At 39.6% G+C, this 14,636-nt stretch overlaps 1 protein-coding gene across 4 annotated transcripts in view; it reads left to right on the forward strand.

Moving 5' to 3' along the window:
• The first annotated feature begins 739 nt into the window (after positions 1-739).
• Positions 740-14,636, forward strand: part of NXT2 (nuclear transport factor 2 like export factor 2) — a 73,137-nt gene continuing 59,240 nt past the window's right edge. For 2 of the 4 annotated variants that reach the window (XM_054838983.1, XM_054838982.1), the window contains exons 1-2: positions 1,012-1,187; positions 3,202-3,286. The gene's annotated coding sequence lies outside the window, so the exon portion shown is untranslated. Of the gene's footprint in view, positions 935-1,011; positions 1,188-3,201; positions 3,287-14,636 lie in introns of those variants that run through there. The other 2 variants (XM_054838981.1, XM_054838984.1) reach the window with 2 other exon arrangements.

Below are 14,636 nucleotides of genomic sequence, written 5' to 3' on the forward strand. Positions count from 1 at the left end.
GCGGCGGGCGGAGCCCCCGGCGCCGAGGCGTGCGGGGCGAGGGGGGCAGCCGGGAGCCGGCCGGGCGACTCGCCGGAGCGGCAGGAGGGAGAGCGAATAGAGAACGGCGGCCGTTCCACAGCCACCCAATCAGCTGGCGGGGAGGCGGGCTTCGCCGCGCGCTGTCCGGGAGAGGCGGGGATCCGGCGGACGGGCAGCGCAGTGGGCCAATGGAAGGCGGCGGCAGCCCCGGGCTGGCCGCGATCTAGCGGGGTGTTTCCTGCGCTGGAGATGGGTGAGTGGGGAAAGAGGCGGGGCCGACGCTGACTGGCGGGGGAGGGGTGAGCGGCCGGGGCGTCGGCCAATCCGCGCCTCACACACACAGCTATGGGAGGCGGGGGCGGGGAGCGGTGTGTATTCGGCGGCGCGAGTAAAACGGAAGGCGGGGGCTTGGGGAGATGGGCAGATCCCGCGGCCAATCAGCGCCAAAGTCCCGGCCGACGAGAGCTACCGGCTGACGTTGCCTTCGCCAGCCTCCCCCTCCCCGCCCCTCCCCCCAGAAACACACACACTCCGCCCCCCCGCTCGCGGCCGGAGGCGGCCCCGATTGGTCGGCGCGGAGCTTGGCGGGGGACGCCGGGCGCGCGGGGCGGTGGCGGAGCGCGGGGCGGGGTGGGCGGGTGCGCGCCCGCCGCGGAGGAAGTAAACAACTCGTCAGCGCGCGAGCGACCGTTGGAGCCGAGTGCAAAAGCGGCCGTTCGTGTGCCGCGGGCGGGGCCGGGCTGGGCTCTGCTGCCGTGAGGGGCTGGCGGGCAGGGGCGAGCGGAGCCCACGCGTGACGCGTACAGCGCGGCTTCGGCCTCGGCTCCTTCGTCCTCACGTACCCTGTAAGCCCCCTTCCCCCTCCCGCAACTTGTGTTGCCTGTTCTGACACGACGATGCGTCGTGCTCTGTGGTACAGTGGGGTTTTTTTATTATTTTTGATAGACTGCTATGTCATTTGACAGTTGTCGAGGTTTTGGGGACTGGCTGGTGCTAGTCGGTGTTGGGTTTGGCGTGACTAGCAACCTGTGTTACTTCTGTGGCTGCTTGATGCAGCATGTGATCTTCAGCCTGTGGTATCCAAGCAGGCCACTGGCATAATCCCTGAATTTTAGATCAAAACGTGATGAGTGAGGAGCAAAATCCTTCCGTTTTGCAGTCAAATTGTGAGTGGGTGCTCGGGTGCCATAAAATTCTCTCCCTTTGCTATCTAGATTACTTGTACTGTTAAAATGCGGGGCTAGGTGTTACCACATGTACAGATGTTCCACCATGTGAGAGAGAACATTGGAGGGTGCGGAACCGTTTCTAGCCATTTACCTACCTCCATAACGCTTTCTTCCTCTCTTAATTAATTCTTGCCTTTGCCAGCTCACCAAGTGTCCGAACAGAGGCATCTAATTGACATAGAAGTGCAGCAGTTCTTTGACTCTGCAAACTGTCGGGGCTGGGAACAGAAGCAGCTTTCCTACCTTGATTTGCTCTCAAGGTCGTTCTTTGTCTACCTCACCTATGATTCATTATTTAGATGACAACTCTCACCAATCCCTGACACCAACTTCCACCACCCACTTGTTAAATTTTTTTGGATAAATAGATCTATGTTTTCCTTCATTCTGCCTCTCAGATGTGGGAAAAGATTTTTTTTTTGAGTGTCCAGTAACTCAATTTGGGAGCTGACACACCAAATCTTGTACTTGCCATATTGATTGTTAATGCCTCATTATTTCTTTGTACTTCTCCATTCTCTGTCCACTGCCTCCTCATCATGTGTTTAAACAGCAATCTTTTTTTGTTTTGTGTTTTTACAGCATCTAACACAATATGTTCTTGTCCATGATTCTAACTCCTAAGTGTTATGGCAATACAGTGAATAAGTTGTAACTACAGAAATGTAATGATTCCCAAAACAAGTATTATAAACACTAGGAAACTGAGATTAATTTCTAGAGAAATTCAAACATGTTAGTATGAAAATACACAACTAAACACCCCAGTAACATTGATTCTGCCATGCAATAGCTGTACAATTACATTGCATTATATTGTTGATAGGCCCTGGTAAAATTAAACTGAGTTTTGAAGATGCATTCTTTTTATTTTTCATTCTTTTGTATGTGGTCCATCAGTTGGGTGGAGCTGAGATTGCTTGCACATTTCCATATATTGTTTGGATTTCTTTTCTATATTTCCACATGAAAATTTAAAATGGTTTTAAATATATTAAAGCCTTACAACTATAGAGCAAGGTGAACTGTGTTCATTGCATGCTTACCCCAGCTGGTTGCTGAAGGATACATGTGGGAGGAAGAAAGGAAACAATTTGACAGAAAGGGCTTGGGTTTTCTATTTTGTTTATGTTATTTTTTTAGTCATCAACCTCTGGGCTTGCTTGACAGTAACTATGAATAAGCTGTCTCTGTATGTAAGAAGAAATGTACCAGTGTTTTCTGGTCTCTTTTAAAGTCTTTTACATTGCACTTGCAATGGTTTTGCTAGGGAGCTGAGAAAGCGGTGTCTGCATAATTCAGTCATGTAGAATTTTGGGGTGGTGGATGCGTGGGATCAGACCCAGGGGTAGCCGCGAAGAACAGCTAATAGAGATTTTTCTGATGGGCCCTCTGGCTTAAAAAGAAAGCTTAGCTTTCCTGAAAACCTAAATTGTTCATATTTTTCTATGTGACTATTAGGAAATACTTCCCCAAGCTGCAAACTAATCTTTAATTTGCATGCACTTTCTCAGCTTTCATTAGTAGGAAGAATAATTTGTTTTATCTCTCTTCAAATAAATGTTTAGAGTCTTTGATGCAGTTATTGAGTCAAAGTTATCAATATTCTGTAGCAATATTTTTTTTTATTTTTGTAGCTCATACAAAATATGTAAGAGTACCTGTTAGTATATGATATCCTTCCATTACTAAAATAATTGTTTACATATGGGATAAGATCTAATTTTACCATCTTCTATGTCACAAATTACTATAACTTTCACAAACTTTTGTAGGTTTCTGTCTGACTGTTTCTCTGACTACTGGTCTAGCACATAGTCATAGTGTACTCTCTGAAGTCAGTGCCCCACTGTTATATAAAGTCAGTTTTATATTCTTCAGTTTTACTTACAGAAACCAACATAGCCTGAGTATGAAATGCTTCCTTAACTGTGGTTGCATTGTCTTCCAGCAACTGTAAAGGGAAATCAAGATGCCCTCTTCGTGTCTCTTGATCTTCACCAGACTTGAAGAACCTGTACTTCTTAGAGCTGGAGGTATGTTTGCTTTGTGTTTCATTTATTTGCTCTTTCTACCCTACCAAGTGTCTGCATGAGGCAGGCACTGTAAAAAGACCAGAAATTTGAAACCATTTCTTTCATTATAGTTTCCACAAGTGGCTATAATGTGTATAATATGAAGTAATTAAGCGATTGGTAGTCGTACTGTTGAGCCAAATGGAGGACCATGTATGTCATCTGCTGCAGAAGTACTGAGCGACAAGTAATGGGTTCCTGTAGGCATCCATGAAATTCCACAGAGAGCAATATTATTAATTCAGTTAAGATATAAGAGGTAAATGGTTTTGGACACAATGTCACATGATTTATTGCCCATTTCTTCTAGCTTCACCAGCCTATATTATGTCCATCCTCAGTTGCATCTACAGAAGTAATTACCCAATCAAAGGCAAAGAAGAAATCAGTTTTGTTGAGTAGGAAAACACAATCCTAGCTCAATCTTACACATGACATGTTCATAAAAAGGAAAGGAACTCCAGATTACCTTTCTGTAGAAATTTAGAATAAAAATATCCCAGAAGTATTTAGCAACCAAAGGACGTTGAGTGAAAGGTAAGCTTCACAGGTTTTAATTTTATGTGTTACACTGCTTCACTAATTATAGATTTGTATACGTTTCTAACGTTTTATTAACCATTTTAACTTAGTTCGCAAAATAAATTAATGTAATTCTTCATAATGTATATTTATGGCCCACACTCTTCACCTAGAAGTGTCATTTTATCTTTACATCTCTGAAGTAGCCTGCTCTTATTAACTTCACAGCAGTTCTGTTCTCAGTGTGGACATACTGTGATTTTTACAACAGGCAAAGTTAGCTCCTGAAATAAAGTAACGGTTTTAAATTAATCGGTTATAGCTAGGTTATTCTGCAAATGGGGAAACTTCCCCATTCATTGTATGTCAGTGGAATGAGAAAATAAAATGATTATGACATTTCTTAACCAAGATCTAGAGGACAAAAATGCCTTCTGTTTGAGGCACAGATCAGGAATTCTAAGCTGTTGCTTCAGTTTGTGGCAGGTATGCCCTACATCCTTGGGCAAATCTCTCAGTCTATCTTGTTCTTCAGTTCCTTAGTCATTAAATGGAAATAATAATTCCTCCCTCTCTCAAAAGAGTGAGGTTTGGAGATAAAAAATCCGTTAATGACGGAGAACCTCAGGTATTAGGATATCAAGGGTTATATAAAAATCACTGTAAAAGCCAACCTGAGGGCTTTTTATCCCTGCAAATGCGTAGAATCCACTGTGTGTTAAGAGTGCCCTAAACATGCATTTTCCAGGCATGAGCTATATGAACTCTTATTTCTGTCATCCAGGCCTCCCTTGCTGTGTTGAAGTAAGATACCGGAACCTTCACAGCATTTATTGTGATGCTTATTTATGAAAATGTATAGATTTGAATTTAAGACTCCTAGGCACAAAGATTAAAGGCAGATGTATTAAAGAGTTGCCAGATTTAATTTAGAGGGAGCTGCGGGTGCTCAGCACCTCTCTGGTAACGAAGATCTGGTTGTTTACTTGTTCCATTATACTCCTTTCACCATCTATCTAATCCTATCACATAATTGTCTACAGAAAATACTCAAACGCTTGGTTTCTTTACTGTTTTGTATAATTGGGGATAGTGTCACCATGCAGTGAAAAGAACCATAGAATGCTGTTTTTCAAAGGCATATGCTCAAATTTGCAAAACGTTTTCTCACTGGATCAAGAATGAATAGTAAGATTATCCTGCCTATTTGTTTTCCTATTTATGGATGGTTGCTATTTGGGTTGTATAGTGATGATAGCTGTGGGATTATATGAAGTATTATGCAACTGCTTTAGGGAAAGAAACATAAATGTGCCCTTTTGCGATACACAGTCTTTGGCCATGTGTCCAGGTCAGTAAGACAGGGAAACTACTAAAGCAACCAGACTTTTATTCACTAATTTCACAGATTGTCATGGGAGAATAGCAGGGTGGAACAGAAATTAAAAATACCCATTTATATAACTGGAAATAAGAAGTGGTATAATTAGTGTCAGTTTTCAAGTATTAATGGTAATGAGCAGACAGGACTGTTTTCATAAAGGAAAAGCATTTTTTCCTCAAATTGAGTGCAAGTGAACCTTTCCTATTACGTTCTTTGCCAGTACATCATATCTACCAAAAAGGTGTTATATATCGATTAGCCAGCATGTCTTTGATTCTTTGATTTTAAAAAATTATTAGTGGAAGTTAAAGAAAATGCCCTCTAGACAGTTTAAAAATGAGAAATTTCAGCTTTATGCTGGATGATATAGCTTCTGCAATTATCATCTCCATCCTTGCTTGTAAAAATGCCTTAGGTTTAAAAAAAAAAAAAGTATTTGCCTTTCAACTTCAGTTTTTGACTTGGGAAGTTGCAAGTAATTTGTGTTTTCCTTTCCTGATGGAGGTTTCTGGAGCAATAAAGGCAGCAAATAGAAGGTTGCAAAGCACATTTATGTGTTTGATGTACTTGCTTTTTCTGATGACAGCTTCAGTCTTAAAGTGTCAATACATGAATACCAGTGGAGGTCAGATTGCTTTTAACTTGAATTTCTCCAGCAATATGTGTCTCAGGGAATGAGTGTGCATGTACTTGTCTTAACCACAGCCACACTTAATAAATTGACTATTACTTACGCAGTTTTATGTGCTGTCATTTTCATTTAGCGTCTATATTTTCTTTTATTGTCTAATTGACAGAACTTGTCATTTCTTGTTTGTATAAGAGAGAAAGAACTCTATCTCATCTATACAGCAAGACATACTGAATTTTTAATCTAGTCATGGCCGACAAAATAAATTTCTGAAAATAATTCTTGTGGAATCTCCTAATCGTGTCTGAATTATCATTCTTTGTTCTATAAGGGCATATATATTGAATTTTTATGAACAACTGAATTAGGAAAAAAGGTTGGTATGTGCAGTTGTTAATTGACTAGCTCTTTATTTGGATTTCTTGTACTTTCTGATAGAAGACCATGGAGTAGAGTCGGGTTTTGTTAGAATTGTGGTGTTGTATAATGGAGCAACAGATGATCACCTGAGCTTAAGAAAAGTGTTTATCAGAAAATAAAAGATCATCTAACTTAAGGGAAAATATTTTAAAGAAGGAATCCTGGCATATAGAATCCTTTTTCACACAGAAGCCAGTACTCCCATGTGTTGTTTTCTTTTTCAGCTGAGTCTGAATTTTCTGTTTGAAAAGTTGGGCTGGTATTTTTGCTGCACGGTATCTTTGACTGACAGCTCGGAAATGCCTCCACGTGTCATATAGAGGCAGTGTAATCCATTTGTGAGGATACCAGACCTTCTGTCAGTAAGAAATAATATTGTAACTTTACTATTACTTTTTTTTTTCTTTTAAACAAATGTGGCCAATTTCCGTTGCAGAGTAAGTGCTAGCTTAGGGTAATATTTCAGTCTTCTTCAAACAATAAATGTCTGTGGTAACTGCAGTAGTCAGTGCATGGAGAAGGCAGGGTGAAAGCGCCTTGCTGTATGGAGCCATTTTTACACATTTGCAGGACAGGATGATAGTGGCTTTGCACATGCTTCTCTTACTTACACACTACTACCTAAATACAGGTAGCCCATGCAAGATAGCAAAGGGGTGTTTTATGTCTCCTCACTGTTGAACTGGGAATGATACAGGTTATAGTAAATTACTGCAGAAAAATTTAGCATTCTAAAGCACAAATGCCTGCAAAGAAGTAAATTAATTGTGTAGAGCTCTGTAAGAAAGCTGAACTGAGCTTCTCTCTGCCTGGGTTGCAAAGGGGGTGTCTGCATCAGTGTTTTAGGTTTAAGAGTTCACTTTTGAAGAGGACAGTCTTGGAGCATGCAAACTGGATTCCTTTCTGACGAATCTAACCCAAAAGATGCATTCCAGGAGTACAATCATGATGTATCTACGTTAGTGTTGTAGTTTGGAGTAGAAGTCACTCACCTGCTTTGATTTGCTATGTGTAGCAATCTTGGAATGCACAAACTGAATTCCTTCCAGATGATATTAAACCAAAAGCTGTGGTACAGCAGCATTATGATGGATTATCTGTTTGTTGAACCAGCGTAGAACTGCTGTCAGGTAAACTGCAAAATGCATATAGAGTGGACATCAAGTTTTCAACACCGACTCTTTGCCTTCCAGATCTGCTCTACTGTTACGTATTTCTTACTAACGCAGACATAGGTGTAATGCACTCCAGCTGCTAATGAACAGTCAATCTACAGGATCAAATTAAAGTCAGTGTGAAGTAAAACCCTGTAAATCCCTGTAGTATGGACTTTGTGTCCTCAGCACTGTATCTTTTCGTGTTGTACTGCACTGCTTGATGAGGAAGATAGCTAGCGGTAGAACATTTCAGGCTAGCAGGTAGCCTCAAAGGGAGAAATAAGGAGTAAACAAGACAAACCAAATTTTTGTTGTGTCTTTTCTGTAATCCATTGAAAAAAAATGCTTTGCTGTGCACAAGCTGAAACCTTTGCTCTGTAATGTCTCTTGTCAGAGTAACGTAAACATTCATTATCTTTAGTGACCCACGAACTATCATGTGGGTTAGATATCTCAAGAAACAGTTTTGTCAACGTTGTTTTTATGAGGTCATCTAAAAGTGTAGAAGCTTTTGTTAACATTTCAGGACATTACTGGATTTCAAGGATTATGTGTGTGAAACAACTATGCAGACACCAAGGTCAGTGAAGGGAGGAGGAAGAAGAGGAAGAGTTTGATCAAGCAGCTGGTCCTTTGGCAAAGAAATGGGAGGAAGGACTGAGAGAAATCATACAGGAATCAGAAACTACTCAGTCCCTGACCTCATCAGAACTTCAAGACATGCGGAAAGATGACAGCCACCAGCCAGGTGAGCAGATTGCTGCCTGGATGGTCCAGTGCCCGAGTCACGGGGCCAACAGTCAGCAATTGGAAGGTAAGGAAGCGCAACAGCTGGGATTCCTTGGTAGAAACCAGGGAATTGAGAGAGGAATTGGAAGAGGGGAGTGATTTGCAGTCTCTGGAGATGGCTCCTCTCAAGTGTGAGGGCAAGATATCTGTTCAAGGAATATCTTGTGAACTACACAGGAAAGTGGACAACTGTGGATGAAGGCATCCAATACCTGAGAGAATTAGCAGTGCTGGAAGTCATCTGCAGTGATCTAGACAATGATAAGGTCTCCAGAGATCCAGAGGATGTCCTGATAACACAGACCATGTGGAGGAAGGTGATTCAAAATGCCCATATTCTCCACCAAGTTCTATCCATGGCGCAGTGAGAAAAGATTTTCCATAACCATTAGGAAAAGTCAAAATACAGTGTTCATCGTACTCCAGACATGTGACTGTATTGGGTTTGCATAGTAAAGTTTTGGTAGCAGGGGGCTGCTGGGGTGCCTTCTGTGAGAAGCTGCCAGAAGCTTCCCCCATGTCTGATAGAGCCAGTGCCAGCCAGCTCCAAGATGGACCTGCTGCTGGCCAAGGCTGAGCCCATCAGCGATGGTGATAGCCCCTCTGTGATAACATATTTAAGAAGGGGAAAACCTGCTGCACAACAGCAGCCAGAGAGAGGAGTGAGAATATGTGAGAGGAACAACTCTGCAGACACCAAGGTCAGTGAAGAAGGAGGGGAGGACGTGCTCCAGGTGCTGGAGCACAGATTCCCCTGGCACGCCCTGCAGCCTGAGACCTGAACAGCTGTGTGTTTTTGTGGGAGCTCCGTCAGGGTTGCCACATCCATTCTAGCAAGTGCAGTGGACATGGCTTTCTGCTGGGTGGGTACCATAGCTAAGCTCCTTCTGGGAGGGTGATGACCACCAATGGAACTCATCTCTTGAGCTAGCAGGGTGACGATGCCCTTCCTGCACAAAGTGCTTGCCACGCTCTGCTCTCAGCACTCCCCAGGCTGCTTTGTATAGGTGGGCTTCTGTATATCTTCTATATAAGATATCTATGAGATATCTAATTATCTTAAACACGTAGTAGGACAATACATTTTAGAAAACACAGATACTAAATATGCTGGTTTACCATTTAATGTCATTAGCGGTGGGTGGTTGCTTTTTTGTTAATATAAAATGTATTACTCTTGTCTTACTATTGCAAAGCGAAGTCATGCTCAGTAGAACATGTGTGTTGGTGCTCCTCGCAATGTTAATGCTTTCAAATGCCTTGACGCATTTCAGAATGTAGAGTAAGATGGAATCTGTGCTTGTAGTTCTGAGTATGGGACAAAACATAGCCTTAGTAGTTTAGAAGGAGCCCAGAAAGAAATTATGACTCAGAGACAGTCCTCTGAATCATATTTCCCCTGAGCTGTAGCATTGCACAAGTGGGGAGTATGCTATCAGCCCTTTGCCAGATGAAGCGTATTCCGTCTCTCACATCCAGTCAGCTCTCCTTGCTGACACAGAAAGGAGCAAAACAACGATTATGTTTATTTCCGACCCAATTTTCCCCAACTTCTCCACTTGCTCATCAAAGGAAATAATGTCTTTTTGAGGTTTGCTCGTTAACATAGTACCCCTAGTATAGCTTTCAGGAAGAATGGTGTGATGAGAGAGTAGAATGCAAGAATGCCTTACAACTTCCATTCAGAACTTTGTGACCATCAGATGCCTGGTTTACTAAGTATGTTTTTCTGCTTGTTTCTAGGTAGGTGGGACACTGTGCTCTCTTGTCAGGTCTGAAACTATTGCTTGTTCCTTGGGCACTCACTTTTCACCCTATAGGAAGCAAATGTGTCCCTGTGTGAGAACATATCAGGAACACCTACATGGCTTGCAAAGTACCGTTTACAGTTTGATTCCAGGCAGATTTGGCAACACTAATAATCACCAAGTAAAATATGATTAAACAAATCTGAGTTCTTGGTAATTATTTTCAAAAAATGAGTTGTACTCACATGCAAAACAACAAAAATAAATAATTCATGTGTGTAAAATTTAAGAATTTAAGAACAGCATAAGCAATTAATCAGCTGATCAGCTAATTAAGCTCTGCAATGACTTTTAACAGATTCAGTCAGCAGATTTTACAGGTGAACAGTGATTTACCTGTAAATAATTGAGATTAAAGTATTAATTTTTTAGTATGAGGTCAGCTAGCAATGCAAAGGTCCATTGTTCTTAATGGTTAAAGAGGTAAATGATTCTGGTAACTTAGTAGGAATCAAGCATTTAAAATTCCTAATTTGATAGCAACAGTAATTCTATCTGAAGCCTGACAGTCAGCAGTATTTATTTACTTTCCTGGTTTATGAAGGAATAAAATCTAAAGTAGACAAGATAGTGTATGTTGAAATTGGTCATTTCAATGTTAGACATCTGTACTTTTATAGTGAAATTTTAAGAAAATTTTACCTGAACCGTGTACTTAAGGGACAAATTATGCACCTATCAATACAGGAGGAAATGCATGAGGAAATATCAATTTGTTCAGTTTAGCCTGTAGGACTGCTTGGGTAAGTAGCTGCTCACCAACACAAATATGGATTGTGCAATCTAATTTTAAGTATGTAACTTGGAATTCCATTCTGTATGATCCTTACACCTACATTTGTTCTTCAGAAAGAGCTTTCACAGATTCAAAAGTAGTTTTCACCACAACTAAAATTTTTTAGAAAAGAAAATAGTTTATAATAAAGCCAGGAAAAAAAATTTGTTGCAATAAATTGAAACAGCAGGATTGTCACTATTTGCTCTGTCTCCTGCTATTCAGTTGTCAAGGCTGTTCTGTTATTCTTGTTCATCTTTTATGCTTGCCAAGCTTTACTTTCCATCACTTTACAAAAAATGAAGAATAGACTGAGTAATAAATGATCATAATTATAAAATTATGATGTGCCTGTGTTTTTTAGGAACCTAACAGTTATCTGAAAGATATACCCTTGTGATGGAGAAGGTAAAACTGATAAACCTGATCTAGGCTGTCTCTATGACTGGCATACCATGTGGCCACTGAACAAGTGTTAGTCTGCTTCCATGGTATTATCTTTTTCTGAGAAGAGGCGTTATCTATAGTGCCTTTTTAGGTAATTGTGACATCCTTTATAGGATTTATGTTGCACTTTTTTTTAACATATCAGTATAGATTAACTCAATGCTTCCTGATGCATCTCAGAGAATAGGGTAATTTTCCCCTATACGCACGGCTTGATATGAGTCAGAGTAGGGGAGAGTAAAGAGTGTGTGTAAATATGTTGTATCGGTGCAAAATCAATCACTTAATGCCTTTCAAGGCTTCCCTTACTACTGTGCTTTCAGTAACAGAATATTCTGTTACTTAGTACTGTTGGCAGTTCAGTGTTATTTCTGTGTATTTGTACGATATGCAGCATGACCTTTACCACAGTATGAAGAATAAATAATAATATTGGGGCAGTGGGTCTCTAAATTATATTTCATACTAGATTGGAACAAGCTTACCTCTCTTTTTTCATAAAGGCCTTTGATATATTTTTGAAGTACTTCATTTTTTTGAATAAAAAACTTCTCCAAAATTTCTATCCTAAAAATCCTGAAGATAAAATGCATAAGGTATGCATTTGTATCACTCCATTTCACAGCAATGTCTTTATTTCCAGGCAGTTTATAAAGGAATAGTGTTCAGAAGATTTCAAATTCTTGTCTAACATTCTGCTGTTCCTTCTTAAATCAGATTCTGAAGTGTTCATGTTCCAAATTTCAATTATTTTTGAATCTTGCAAAGTGAACCTGGCATTGCATGCTAATCCTTTCAGCATAAAAGCATTGTGTGATGTAATGAAACTGTATTTCATGCAGTCTCACAAATACATTATGTCTCAAATAAGTTTATAGAATTCATTACTATTTTTTTGTCTTTTAGATGGGTAGTTAGAGAAGAAAATCAAGGGTATACATGTAAATGACATAAATAAGTTTAAAGAATGAACAAGTGCAACAGATAATACCCCTATGTTTATTCTTATGTACATATTTAAATGCCTTCTTTCATTCTAAAACTCAGTTCTTATTTGGGGATATTAGAGAAGGTAGGCCTAGTCAATTATTTGCTCAGATATACAGAGACTGCTTTTCTTTGAGAAATTTGCACTAAAGTTACCTGCACCATTTGAAGATGTACCCAGGTATTCTATGTGCAACAATTTGAAGCTGACTCAGAGCAGCTCAGTGCAAAAAAAACCCCAAAGTGAGTAATCTCTTTGTAGAAGTTAGGCTTTGCAACTTTGCTCTGAGTCATCATGACAACTCAAAGTGCCTAGACTTAGTACAGAAATAAACAGATTTAAACAGAGCACTCAGTTTCAAAACAAACCTTACTTCCGGTTCTTCTGTCAGAATGATTAATAATTTGCCTATTCTTGACATATTCTAGCCACCCTTAATTAGTCCGTCACATTCTAAGATCAAATAAATAATGAAATGGTAATGTTAATCCTGCTTTATTCAGCAAGTCTCTCTCTTTGTGTTAAAAATTTATGGTCCTCTATCTTTATGCTGCTATCTTAAGGTAAATATTAGTACAAGTTGAGCCACAATCTCTTCTGAAAAGCATGAGCGGTTGCTTCTGCCACCTTCAAGTTATAGGAGCAGATCTTTCTTTCAGTGGCACTAGTGCAGATTTGGAGAAGCAGACCTGAAGTTACTCCTGATTTGCACTTGTGTACATAAGAGTAGTATTTGGACCTATGTATTTATTTCAAGTTCATAAAACATATTACAACCATTTTGAAATCTTTACTAGAATGGGTCTGGGCATGTCTGTGCAGATAGACCCAAGTTTTTATGCCTGTAGTCCAAGATAGCCAGCCACGATCTAGCTCTGACTCAGAAGCATTAATTCTGTGCTGTGGCAGAGCTAAGAAACCCTATGTGGCATCCAACAGCCATACAGGTATGTTAGCGTGATGGCGTGCCCAGACTAAAAAGCCCAACCATTCGACAAGGTTGGTTAGCCTGCACACTTTTTTTGTCCAAAATTGGTTTACCTCAGCATAAGATACAAGCAGCATGAGTTCAGGTCTGCCAGCATGTCTCTTCAGTAATGCCCAATATCCACATGCAAGGCATCTTCACTAGGAAACACGTATTCTGGAACAGAAAAAAAAACTTAATATAGACCTTATAAACATAATTTATGTTTATATCTAAATTAATAGATTTAGTCATTAGATAATCAGTGGTAGCACTGAGTACATTATAGGGCTTGAGGTAATAATTTGGTTTATTAGACATATACTACTACTCTGTAGTAATATATATTTAGATATTGAAAAAGATTTTTATAGAAATGGTATCTCAGTGTCTCATTTTATATAGCTTGCAATTGCTGCAATAGTGAAAAAAGTAAATAAATCTAACGAAACTTCAGAAATTAGTAATGCCAAATGTCCTGTTCTTTGAGTCACAAAATTAGCAAGAGGTAACATGTTAATCACTTTAACATTAAGAAAGCTAATAAGCATGTTAGTTTAAATGCTTTTGTGCTTGAGGTAGGATCATGTAACATCTCAGAAACTAAACAGAGTTGGACCTCGTCTGTACTTGAATGGGAGATGTGTAAGAAAAATTCATCGTATTACGAGAAAGGATGTCAGTGGTTTAATAGGTTTCATCATTATAGCTGAGTCAGTACTGAAGTCATGCCTGCTATGGTGTTAAGGAAACATTCGACTGTTAGAATTGGATCCCAGATTCATTCAGTGGTTAGGCTTAAATTTGGATCTACGGTCTGTGGCACTACATTTAGGAAAGCTTTTTGTCTTGAATTTAGATCAGTATCCTCATGAGAACAATAGAAAACATATGCAAAGTTTGACAATGGAATATAATATTAAAGTAATCTAAATATACTTTAGTTATTATTATCAATTGCTTGATACCTTTTCTTTTGTCTTCAGCATAAGTGAGTATGAGGATATGGTCATCATTACAATTTCTCTTAGATCTTTGTTGCTCCCAAATTTTTTACTTGTAAAAAAAATTAAGAGGAAAATTGATGAAAGGAAAATGAAAAAAAATTAAGTAAATGATTGTTGTATCATATATACAATACAAATATAAAACCCAGAAATAACACTTCAAATGAACTGAAAATTAGGAACTGTAGAAAACTGAGATGGGAAGATAAAAATAAAAGGACAAAGTCTGTTAATGGCAGGGCTAAAGAAAATTTGATGGCATTTGAACAGAATCAATCAAAAAATTGTTTGAAGTTTGTTAGTACATTAGTTAATAATAATACAAGAAAGATAGACCTTTTAATGGCGAGTATAGTCATTGCACTTTTGAAATTGCATTCTTTCTGAAATAAAATTTGCTCCGAGCCTGAGAATTA

The sequence above is a fragment of the Grus americana genome, chromosome 12, assembly GCF_028858705.1.
Source record: "Grus americana isolate bGruAme1 chromosome 12, bGruAme1.mat, whole genome shotgun sequence".
NCBI lineage: Eukaryota > Metazoa > Chordata > Aves > Gruiformes > Gruidae > Grus > Grus americana.